Raw genomic sequence first — 12,852 nt, 5'->3', positions numbered from 1 at the left:
CTAAGCCACATTAACTTGAAAATGGCATGTATAGTTCCTCAGCATGGAAACAACTTCCTGAAAAGAATCTATTGCTCCCCTTTATCCAGAAATATCATAGGGAGTTACCTGTTCCATTTAAATTGTTTGAAAGATGAACTTACAATAGTAAAAAACAAATGTGTAATGTGTTATTGAGAATACTTTTCCCTGCAAGATGGAGGCATTGTACATTATAAAATGCAACTCATGATCTTATATAGGTCCCACCTTATTCAGTACCACATTAAATACCAAGTAATTCAAAATTCTGTAGGCATTCAGACACTCAAGAGGAAACATTATTGGCAAAGTAGAGTTCTGGAAGCTGTACCTCTGTTTCCCTAAGTACTATCTAAATAACTTTCTCCCTATGGGCTCCCACTCCAAAGGCCCTCTCCTGCAGGACTCAAAGACAATCCCCTACTTTTAACTCTTCATCCTATGAAGATGAAGATTTCTGAAACAAGGTTGGGCTCAAAGGACAAAGTTAGGAGCTCTCTCTTCCTGCTCCTGGAAAATAAGCTAAATGAGTGTCAGTGACTGATCTCAGTGTGAACATGTTACCCAACTAGTCAACTGAAGATTCATGCTGGCTCTGCCACCCAATCACAATCCAGCCCAACCCTACATAGGAATGGAATCAGTGAGTTGGATGAATGTGAGCAGACATCTGTTCAGGGAAATACAAAATTGAAGTTCAGGAACTTCAAGCCTCATGATGCTTGAGGAAATCTAACCCTTCCTCACATTGCTCTCTGCTCTTCCCAGTGGCTCAAATAATTTTAAGATCTTCCCACAGGAACTTGGATTTTGCCCATTCCTCCAATAAAGCAAAAAAGCATGCAATAGCAAACCTCCCTCGGGCACCAATTTTTAAATATGCCTTTCTAGATAGCTCCCAACATCCTCTGTCATTCATGTTTGTTTGGTCATTAACAAATTAGCCACAAAACTTAATATTCTGATCTCTTTCTCAAAACCTATGCCTCCAAAACTCAATGTTCCTCTTCAAACTTGTCTTTCCTCTATTGCTTCCATTCTGATTCTCTGGATGGCGATCATGCACTACCTTCAGTCTCACCTTCTTCAGTTGGGTTCAGCTGAGTTCACTAGGCAAGCTCTCCTATTCTGTTGTGCACTCAGCTATGTGCAAATTAAAACTACTCTGCGATTTCATCTCACTCCAACCAGAATGGCAATTATCAAGAATACAAGTAACAATAAATGTTGGCAAGGATGTGAGGAGAAAAGGTGTACTCATACGCTGTTGGTGAAACTGCAAATTGGTACAACCCCTCTGGAAAGCAGTATGAAGATTCCTCTAAAAACTAGGAATGGAATCACCATTTGACCCAGTTATACAACTTCTTGGAATATATCCAAAGGATCTAAAATCAGCATAATATACTGAGGCAGACACATCAATATTTATACCAGAACAATTCACAATATCCAAGTTATGGGGCCAAGCTTGGTGCCTTTCTACAGATAAATGGATAAAGAAAATGAGGTATATATACCTAATGGAGAAATAGATGAAATGAATGACTATGAAAATTTTTAGTAAATCGATGGACTGGAGACTATCATGCTAAGTGAAATAAGATATTCCCATAAAACCAAAGCTTGAATATTTTGTTTGACATATGGAAGCTAATCCAAAATAAATGGGTGGGGAGCATTAAAAAAATAGAATTTCAGTGGAATAGACAAACAGGAGTCAAGAGAAGGGAGGAGAAATCAGCAAAGGACAGACCCTGGAATTAATCTAACATTATTTTCCTATGTACATATATGAATATATCATAGAGAAACCATTGTGCAAACCTGAAATCATTTAATTTTAAAAAATATCTATGGGAAAATGGCAGAAAGATCAGTGGAGGAAAGGGAGGGGCTGGAGTGCATGAGGGGAGGGGAAGAAGAGATACTGGGGACTGCATTACAAGCAGATATGTTCCATTGCTTTTGTAATTATGTGATATAATTTCTACTGTCATGTTTAACTAAAAAGAAACAATGAAAAAATAAATAAACAACAACAAAAACCACCTTCAGAAGTATTAAAATTGTAAAATATTGGGCTAATAGTTAGGAACCTGAGTTCAGATTTTACTGTGGCACTTACTATATCCAGAAAATCACTTTAGTACCCTTTAAGTTGTAGGTTGTTGATCATGACAACCATTTGCCCAGGATGATAAACACATTTGGAAGTATTACTTTGACTAGTTGATAAGATTCTTTGAAACCCTGAAATTCTCTGTGTTTTTGATGCAGTATATAGAAGCAGGAATACTTAGCTGGCATTTTCTTAATAGAGCAAAAGAAACTCAAATAAAAGTAAAAAGAGAATGTAAAAAGTGACAACAATAAAAACACAGGACAAAACTCATAACACGATTATACTCACATAAAAGTTAAAAGACTCTGAAGAAAAAAGTGTCTAGATAGAACTACATAGTGGTTGTAGCCTGAAGGTAAATCCAAATTGAGAAATCAGGAAATAGAGAGATCAATTGAAATATCTTCTAAAAAGATTTCAAATGTAATTTATGTTATATAACATGGCCTATACATCAATATACAAACACTTCCAATGAAATATTTTTTTCTCCCAGATTTGCCTCATGGTCCTATAATCATTGCTATTGTGAGATTTTTCCTAAAAGATTTGATGTTAAAAGGTATTGGTTATCAAACCACTTTACAAAATATTAAGACAGACTCTTTCAGTATTATCCTGGTTTCCCAGGTAAAGTCTGAATCAAAATGAACACATAACTCAGAGTAAATTTCTGAATTCATCTTTCATGGAACTACATCTTGATCATAATGCCCCATGAGTCTCTATCAATCCATGAACAGGGGCAAAAGTATAGATTAGTCAGCCAAGTGGGTAGATGGTCAAATATCCATCTGCCATCATAGGCCAAGTACTTGTTAGTTTGGGAATCATGAAATAATCAGTTGACATCTCTGAATGATTGTTTAAATAGTAAACAGTAGGTTAGAGAAACAGTTTCAAGCTGCTGTGACTACTATTAAGAAAAAAAAAGTGCCTGGGTGTGGCAGAGCCTGTAATCCAAGTGATCTAGGAAGGTGAGGCAGGAGGATCACAAGTTCATGATTAGTCTCAGCATCTTAGCAATGTCATAAACAACCTAGAAAGACCCTCTCTCAAAATAAGAAATAAAAAAAGAACTGGGTATAAGACTCAGTGATTAAGCACACCTGGGCTCAATCCCTGGTACCAAAAGTAAAACGAGAGAGAGAGAGAGAGAGAGAGAGAGAGAGAGAGAGAGAGAGAGAGAGAGAGAGAGAGAGAATGAATGAGAACAAATTCCAGGCACATGATAACATGATAGGTTCTCTAGCTCAGGAAAGAATACTCAAAACACCCTCCTTTTTTCTATATGCTCTAAATACTTAACAAATACATTTTTCAATAATTTTTAGATGTAGATGGACACAATGCCTTTATTTTATTTACTTATTTTTATATGGTGCAGAGTATTGAACCCAGGAACTCACACGTGCTAGGCAAGCACTCTACTGCTGAGCCACAATCCTAGCCCTAACAACAAATACAATTTTTATATCCATAAAATCCTACCTGGTTAAAGTTTCATTTTTAGGACTCTCATCTGTTATTAAAGAAAAGGATAAAATTAATCAACAGTATAAAAACATGAAATAGTAAAAGTATATGAGACATATTTTAATACAAAGTATTCTTTTGGGACCATTCATGGAGACTCTTCTTGAATTAATATTATTTAATTTACTGATAGGCAATTAAGGCACTAAAAAATCTCATGTCTCCTTTACAGGTTTAAATACAGGTTTAATGAAACATAAAATTAAGATTCCAGTATCAAGTTTATGTTTCCAATGACAACATTTGTTCAGAGGCTGAGGCAGGAGGACTGTGTGTTAAAAGCCTGCCTCAGCAATGTAGGAAAGCCCCAATCAACTCAGTGATGCCCTCTCTAAACAAAATACTAAACATGGCTGGGCTTGTGTCTCAGTGGTTAAGTGCCCCTGAGTTCAAACCCTGGTTCCAAAAAAAAAATTATAGGAAAGTGTGCATATAAAAAAGTAAACATGCTGATTAGTGGAGAACAACATGATCCCTAGACAAGGGAGCAATTCACAACCCTAGGAATTGTGAGTAAAACGTCAAAGCTGCTGTTAGAATGTACAGGATATGCCATTTGTGGAACACATCAGAATCATTTACATGATCATGAGATGTGTATACTGCTTCTCCAATTGCCCTCCAGTTGAATAAGTGCAAATTATGGCATTTGTTGGTTTTTCCATCTCACATTTTGCTTCTATGTTAATGAAAACATGAGAATGTCTATAATCTCAAGTCAATAAACAGCACAAGAATGAGCAGACTTCAAGTATCTTACCATCTTTCTTGGATTTCTGAACATCTCCACATAAACTTCCTTTTCCTTCAGGGATATTCTGGGAAGAAAGAAAGGCTTTATGTGTAATGAGCATTACATTTGATAAAATAATTATAATATTCAGTATTACTACAGGATATATTAGAAAGAACACAGGTTTCTGAATTATTCTGATGTACATTCCAATTACAATTCTGCCATTTAATGACCTACATTTTCACATAGATTGAGAATTATTAGAGATGATAGAGACATCTACAAACATTACTCCCCTAACCTCTAGTTAGTTATTACACAGATACTATGATATCCAATAGATTATTTTCTTGACCACAATAATCCTGGGTAAAAATTTGATCCATCAGTAGCTCAGCATACTTGTCAAAATCTGACATTTAAGAAATTCAAAGTAACTACTCATGTTCCCATGATTTTTATTTGCACAAAGTCCCTCTTGAGCTCAGTTTTGAGGACAATTTACAACTGAGATGGGATAGAGTCTTTTTATCCTGTATGTCAGATACCTGAAGAGAAGTGATTGCATACATTTGGATGCATCTGACAAAGGCAATAATGAATCCTTTAGGGCAATGATGGATGAATGACAGGTGCACACAGCAAATAGAAAACAGAAAGATTAATTAAAGAAGCCACCATGGAGGCACAGGTGGCTGAGGGAAATATTGAGCCTAGAGGTAAAACATTTCTAGAAAGGTAAGGGAGGAGAAAGAAACAAACAGAAAGGGAAACATGGCCAGTCAATTGAACATGTGTTTAAGACAAAGAAGAAAGGAAAGAAATAAGAGCAGAGCATGGAAAGAAATAAAACACAGAATTTGGACCAAACAAATAATACTGATAATACTGATTTTGATTACACTACAATTTCTTCCTCTAAAAAATTCTATAATAAATCAGTTAGTTTCATTAACATAAATGAAATTGAATTATATAACCATAGTTATGAACCCTTGACACTATCCCCTTGGGATATAAAATCCTGCCTGTAGGCCAAAAATTTTGGCTGGAGTGACCTCAGAGTGTAAACCAACCTCGGAATGATTATAATCCAGACACATCTGTCTAAATTCAAACTCATTAATTGACTCAAACTATTTAATCAGTAGAACAAGTTATCCTAGGGATAACATCGCAATCCTACTCAAGAGGGTTGACAGGAGGGTTTAAGACCTTGATGGGTTGGATCAGGACATCCAAAGAATGTAATTGCCATTAATGGTTCATTTGTTCAATAATTAAAGTCCTGCATGATCTCAGTTCAGACTAGAGAAATCTAGGTCAGTTTCTAGCTATTAAAATATTTCTCCCAGTTAAAAAGTACAACAAAATTAAGGCTAATTTTATACATTTCCTTAGAATAATGGATGAAATAATCTAAACCTATTAAACCATTACTTACCCTGCCCTAGAACAGGGTCTGTTAGGATGGCAGAGCCCAGAAATTGCATAACACTTCAAACTTTATTACCTGAGGTTCAACTCCTTTTCTTAACACATGTTCTTAGTAAAATTATTATTCCTGGTTGTCCTAATTTTAGAGGAATAGCTTTCTTAACTTTAGTTGAATGAAAAATACTGGGTTACATACAACTCCAAAAAGGCCCAAACATTCTTCATTTGCTGATGTAATAAAATTATTTATTAAAGAACCACACAAACCTCTAACATCTTCCATCATTTTATTTATTATTGTACCTTCCCTAGCCCTTATCCTGGCATTTACAATGTGAATTCCCCTACTCACACCATGACCCTTCATCAACATAAATATGGAAGTACTCTTTATCCTTGCAACCTCAAGCTTAGCCATATGTACAATCTTATGATTGAGATGAGCATCCAATTCACAGCCCTAATCACAGCAGTACAAGTTGCAGCACAATCTCATATGAAATAACTCTGGCCATCATTCTCCTGTCATTTCTACTTATAATCAGGCCATTTACTTTATCAACCCTTATTGCAACTCAACGATTTTTAGGATCACTATCACCAACATAGCAATAATATGATTCATCTCAACAGTAGCAGAAACAAACCAACAGAAAGAGGAACTTGTACCAGGATTTAACCTACAATATGTTGTGGGCCTCTTTGCCTTATTTTTCCTGGACGAATACACTCATATCATTATAATAAACACTTTAACCACAACTCTTTTTCATAGGAGTACTCTTAAACCCACCAATCCCTGAAATCTTTATATTCAGTTTTGCATTAAAAACCCTTGTATTAACTTCAACTTTTCTATGAATTCAAGCATCATACCGATGATTCTGATATGGCCAACTCATACACTTATTATGAAAATAACTTATAACCCCTAACACTAGCTCTATATGCATATGACACATCTCCCTGCCCATTGTCATGGCATGTGTACCCCTCAAACCTAAAGAAATATGTCTGACAAAATAGTTACTTTCATAGAGTAAGTAATAGAGGTTTAAACCCTTTTATTTCTACAATCATAGGGTTTGAACCTAACCTTAAGAATCTAAATTTCTTGATGCTACCTTACATACACATAATGTTCTATTAGTAAGGTCAGGTAAATAAGCTGTCAGGCTATTCCACAAAAATGTTGGTTTATACCCTTCCTGTACTAATTAATCCCCTAATTGCCTCTACCATCAATTTCACCTCATTTTCAGGAATTTTAATAACACTATTTAGTTCCCACTGACTACTTACCTCAGTAGGACTAGAAATAAGCATAGTAGCTATTATCCCTATTTTAATTAACAAAGCAAACCCTCAATCCACAGAAAATGCATCCAAATATTTCTTAATTCAGGCTCTAGCATCACTAGTTTTATACACTCAGGACAATGAACTCTAATCAACTCACCCAACCAAATTTCACCCCTAATATTTGCTGTAGTGCTGTCAGTAAAAATGGGACTAGCCCCATTTCACCTATGAGACCCAAAAGTTACCCAAGGAGTTCCACTTATATCAGCAGTAATCTGACTACAATGTCAAAAGTCGCCCCAAACTCCATTATGTTTCAAATTGCTCCCTCAATCAATTTGTCCTTATGACAATGATAGCAATGATAATAATAGCAATTCTGTCAAATGTATGAGGAGGCTGAGGAGGACTCAAACAAACCGTTCTACAAAAAATCCTGGCCTACTCATCAATCACCCACATAGGCTGAGTAATAGCAATCATTGCATTGAATCCCACATTGAATATATTTTATCTGATTATTTACATTATACATACAATCAACATGTTCATATTATTCTATTATAACAAGAAAACCACCACCCTTTTGTTGAAATAACTTTCAGTCACAGCTAGCAGCTAAGAGAAGCTTGGAAGTGCCTAAAATATCCACCTTCCTTCAGGCCTGAGAGGAGCACCTGAGGATGGGGTAAAACCACATCCTCAGTACTTGGGTTTGCATTGCCAAATTACCAGGCCAGGAAACTGAGAGTCAAGGGCTTCAGGGCATGAAACCCCTGACTCATTAAGGGCCAAAGACCCTTCCAGATTGCTTTCCACCACGACAGCAATATTTAGAGATTCCTCAAAGTGCAGTTACATTAGGCAGAAGATGATTTGCTTATGGATATTGTCTTGCTTATGTATGATTGACAGGCACACCCCACTTGAACCCTATAACAGTTGTGTGCATTCCAAAAATAAAATGAGCTACTGGACGACAACCTGAGGTAAGTCTTCAGACAGTTCTCTCACCAGCTCCCAGAGTCTGTATGTTTATTCCGCATCTCTACCCACCCCACCCTGAAAAAAGGTAGCTGAGTGACCATTGACCACAAAGGGACTTAGGAACACATACATCCTTTTTCACTCTCCAACATATGAAACAAATTTCCTCTACTAATTTCAATAATACTTATTGTACTTATATCTCTCTAAGTGAACTTTCCCAACTGACAAAATTCACCCCCAAAATGAATGATTATTAACTTATATCAAATAGCAATGTCATTATATGTATCTATATCAATACCAATAACAGCCTTACTAAACTTATATTTCTATATATGAATTATCTACTCAACATCGCTAACACTATTTCCATCATCCAACAACACTAAAGTGACAATTTGAAAAACAAAAATAAACCCTCTCATGCCAACTCTCATAATTGCATCAACCCTCTCCCTTCACCTTATATCTTAGCTATCAATCTTAATTAAGCTAGGGATATAGGTTAAATTTAGACCAAGAGCCTTCAAAGCTCTAAGAAAGTACTAATACTTAACTCCTACAATCAGGACCTATTTATCTCACATCAACTGAATAGAAATCAATTACTTTAATTAAGCTAAAAGCTATCTTAATTCTCTAGACGGATGATATTTAAACCTGTAAATATTTAATTAACAGCTTAATGCCTAACTGAACTAGCCTCAATCTACTTCATCTGTCCTAAGGAAAAAAAAGGCTTAAAATCTGTAAAATTCTTAGTAGGATAAAATAAATTTTCCCAATTTGCCTCTGAAAGAGAGTACTGGAAATCAGAACACTAATGAGCAGATACAACTGGAAAAGATGTAATTTATAGTACATGGACTGAGCATCAAAAATTTTAAGAAATTTTGATCTAAACTCCTAATCTTAGCTCAAAGCTGGAAGAAGTAAGGGGTATTCTGCTACCTACTTTCATATTTGTGACACTTCCTCACTTTCTTTGCTTCTTATTTGTGACATTAGTTTCTGGTAATTCACCAGAACTTTTATCTCTTGAACTTCAAAGGAAAATATATACCAAAGTCGTATTTTCAGAAATCCAATAGTCTTCATGATTAACTACCTCAGGCTTATTACTTAAAACACTTCATTTTCAGATATCTTCTTGTCTTCCCATTTATTCAGGTTCACAATATATGTAAAAGACTTTACATCAAACCCTATTCTCAGTTTTCCAAGACACGCCCATGTTTCCTATCCTGCAGTATCTCAAGAGTGACAACAGAGCTTTAAAACGAATACTTAAATAACTAAGTACACAAATTTCTGAAACTGAAATTATAGATTATGATATAAAAATTCAGAGTGTATATTTTTAAACACTGCTATGAAAAAGTTTTTAGAAGTTCAAATCATACTATATGGTTTTTCAGACTTTCTGCTTCAAGAACTATTTATTATTTGCCGAAGACATCTAGTTTTTAATTAGATTAAGAGATTTAAATACTCTTAATGGAAAAGACTCAAAACCAAAGTACAAATACCTTTACAATAGAAATATTGAGAAACAGGTTTAAAATTTCTACTTTTTAACAAATTCTCACAGTTTAAATGTAAATATGGAACCTAGAATAGAAATCGAGGAAAAGCTCTCATAAAAATATATGACATGAAAACAAAGTGGCCAAGAAAAAAACTATACGCAGTGTTCTGCATAGTGTTCAAATTGAAGGAATTAGGAAAATTTCATGATTCATAAATATTTATTTGATTCATTAAAGATTTATTTTGTCCTGAGTATTAAAAATTATGGAAGCTTATTTAAAAGTCACAGTGAATTTATCCAATAATCATTGACCCAATCTCTACTAATGTAATTACAATGTTTCTACTAATGTAATTTTCTGTGGCTATGGATTTTCAAAAGCCCCTACTTGCCTAAAGGATCAGATGGAACACTGATAAAAGATAAAAGTAAAATCCCAACACATTGTTATCAGATAATTTCTCCTAGAACATTTCCAAATAAAATGACAAGAAAAGCATTGCTAAATTGAAAGACTAAACACTTCACAAAATTCACATCAAGAAAATGAATTTAACAACAGGGCATTTACCTTGGTGTCAGATTTGTTGTTGCTCTCTTCTGAAGTAGGCTTGGTATCAGCAGCACCAGGTTCCTCTGCAAATCTTTAGAGCAAAATGTATTACAAAAATGGGTGAGTCTGGTTTTTTAAAGTAATAAAATCTGGTGAGTGTTTGGATATCACTATATTAAATCAGGTTTTTTCTTTTTCTTTTTTTTTAAGAGAGAGAGAGAAATTTTTTTAATATTTATTTTTTAGTTTTCAGGGGACACAACATCTTTGTTTGTAAGTGGTGCTGAGGATGGAACCCAGTGCAGCACGCATGCCAGGCCATCACGCTACTGCTTGAGCCACATTCCCAGACCCAGAATCAGGTTTTTGACTGAGAGAATTAAAATATGACCTCCCTTTTAACAAAACTTTTGTTTACCTCTTTCTGCCTTCGATTTTCCCATTCTATGAATCATTTAGTGAAGTCATACTTAGATCAATTTCAAACAGTGAGAGGCAATATATTAGCCAAGTCTGAGAATCATTTATCTTCAGAAACTACCTCCTGCCCTGAAGGCTGAACTGAAGAATCCAATTAGAGTCCAACACAACCTTTGTGGCCTGGACTGAAACAAACCTGATAATCTAGCATGAGGTAGAAAGAGATACTGCTCCTTCTCCCTTTTCTCTCCCTGTATCAAAGTTGGCTAACTTGAATGTGGTAGCCTTGGTGCTTTGGCATGGAAACCACTTGCAATATGTACCTATTGCTTCCCTTTACTCAAAAACAGCACAGGGATTTCCCTGAAACATGTTAATGGTTTGAAAGATGAAGATACACAAGAGAAAAAAAAATGCATATGTTGTTATTGGGAATTCCTTTCTTAGACACATTAAAACATTATAAATTATATAATTCAATTAATTTCCCAGTACAAGTCCTGCCTTATTCAGGGCCATGAAAGCACTTCAAAATATTCACAGACACTCAGACACTCAGTGGGAATGATTGCCTCTGAGGTAGAGGACTGCACGTGGGACTCTGTTTCCCTAAGTACTATCTAAAGTTGTACTTCTGTGTCCTCAAATATCTCAACATCTTCCTTCCTGTGGGCTTCCACTCCCATGTCCTCCTTCTGCAGGACCTTTCAAGCTTTAAGATGTACTTTCCTGAACAAGGTTGGCTTCAATGACCATGAGTGGGAGCTGCTCTTTCCTCACTCCTAGAAAATAAGCTAAATGGAGTCTCAGTCACTGGTCTCAGCATAAGCATGTTACCAACCATCCAACTAAAGCTCTGTGATAGCTCTGCCAGATTGTACCCATGTCCTACCCTACCCTAAACATAGGGGAAAAATGAGAAGGTGGCAAAAGTGGCAGAAGTGAGCCTATGCCTGCTCTGGGCCATAGATCATGTGGTTGAGCAACTCCTAGTCCTTTGGTGCTTGAAGTCTGGTAAACCACCCTCATGTTCCTATGTACTCTACACAATCTTCCCAGTAGCTCAAAAGGTTTTAACATCTTCAACAGAAACCTGAAAGTCTGTCAGTTCCTATAAGCAACAACTTGTTTTGGACTTTTTTGAACCCCTTATTTTAATATCATTTTCTACTTAGTTCCCAAAATCCATGTCCTAAATTCCTGTTTTGTCTTCATCAAACCAGGTGTAAACTCAGATATTTTGTTTTCTTCTGGGAAAACCATGATTCCTACCCAACTCAGTTTTTCCTCTTCAATATGCCCTCCCTCTGTAGTTCTATTATGATCCTCTACCTCCAGGTTCACTTACTAATTCTCTTCCTATTATCCATGTTTGGGCTCACTAGACTCACTGTTCCATTTTATTGTTAAAATACTCACCAATGGTACTGCAATTCAGAACAGTATTTGGCTTTCCATTAAGGAATATGAGTTCAAATGTCATTGCTGTTACTTTCTACAAGATAAGGTCATTTGATATATTTAAGTTTTAGGTTATCCATCCTAACAACCATTTGGCAGAATGTTTAAAATATTTTGAAGTATTGGAGGTTTCTTTGTCTCATGACTAGAGTCTTTAAAATTCTGTTATTCTCTGTGATTTTGATTTTATCTAGAGAATAATTTAGTACTTAGCTGACAGTAATTTTTTAAAAGACCAAACATCAACAAAAGCAGAAGAGAAAGTTAAAAAGTTTTTTCAAGAAAACATCATAGCCATAGAAAAAACATAAATGATGAAAAAAGAAAAATCTTTCTAGAACTAGGCAGGGACGCTAGCTTGATGTGACAATCAACTATGAAATCAAGAACTAGATAAACCTATTAAACTATTCTCTAAATAATTATTGAAGAAGATTAATGTAATTAATAACTATATATTATTAATATTAATAGTAATCATTATTAACAATTAATAATTGTTTGTATATCACAGACAGGTCATATGTATTCTTCACTTCCAGGAAAACAATTCCTCATCAGTAATTTCCTGACTTAAAAAAAAATCTTTATTTTATTCATATGTGGTGCTGAGGACTGAACCCAGGACTCCACACATGGTAGGTGAATGCTCTACTTCTAAGCCACAACTCCAGCTCAATTGCCTGACTCTGCTTATGTAAAACCCATGGTCCTATGACCACTGGTATGTGAGATTTGCC

This window comes from Urocitellus parryii, chromosome 5, assembly GCF_045843805.1.
Source record: "Urocitellus parryii isolate mUroPar1 chromosome 5, mUroPar1.hap1, whole genome shotgun sequence".
Lineage (NCBI taxonomy): Eukaryota > Metazoa > Chordata > Mammalia > Rodentia > Sciuridae > Urocitellus > Urocitellus parryii.
This window is presented reverse-complemented; position numbering follows the sequence as displayed.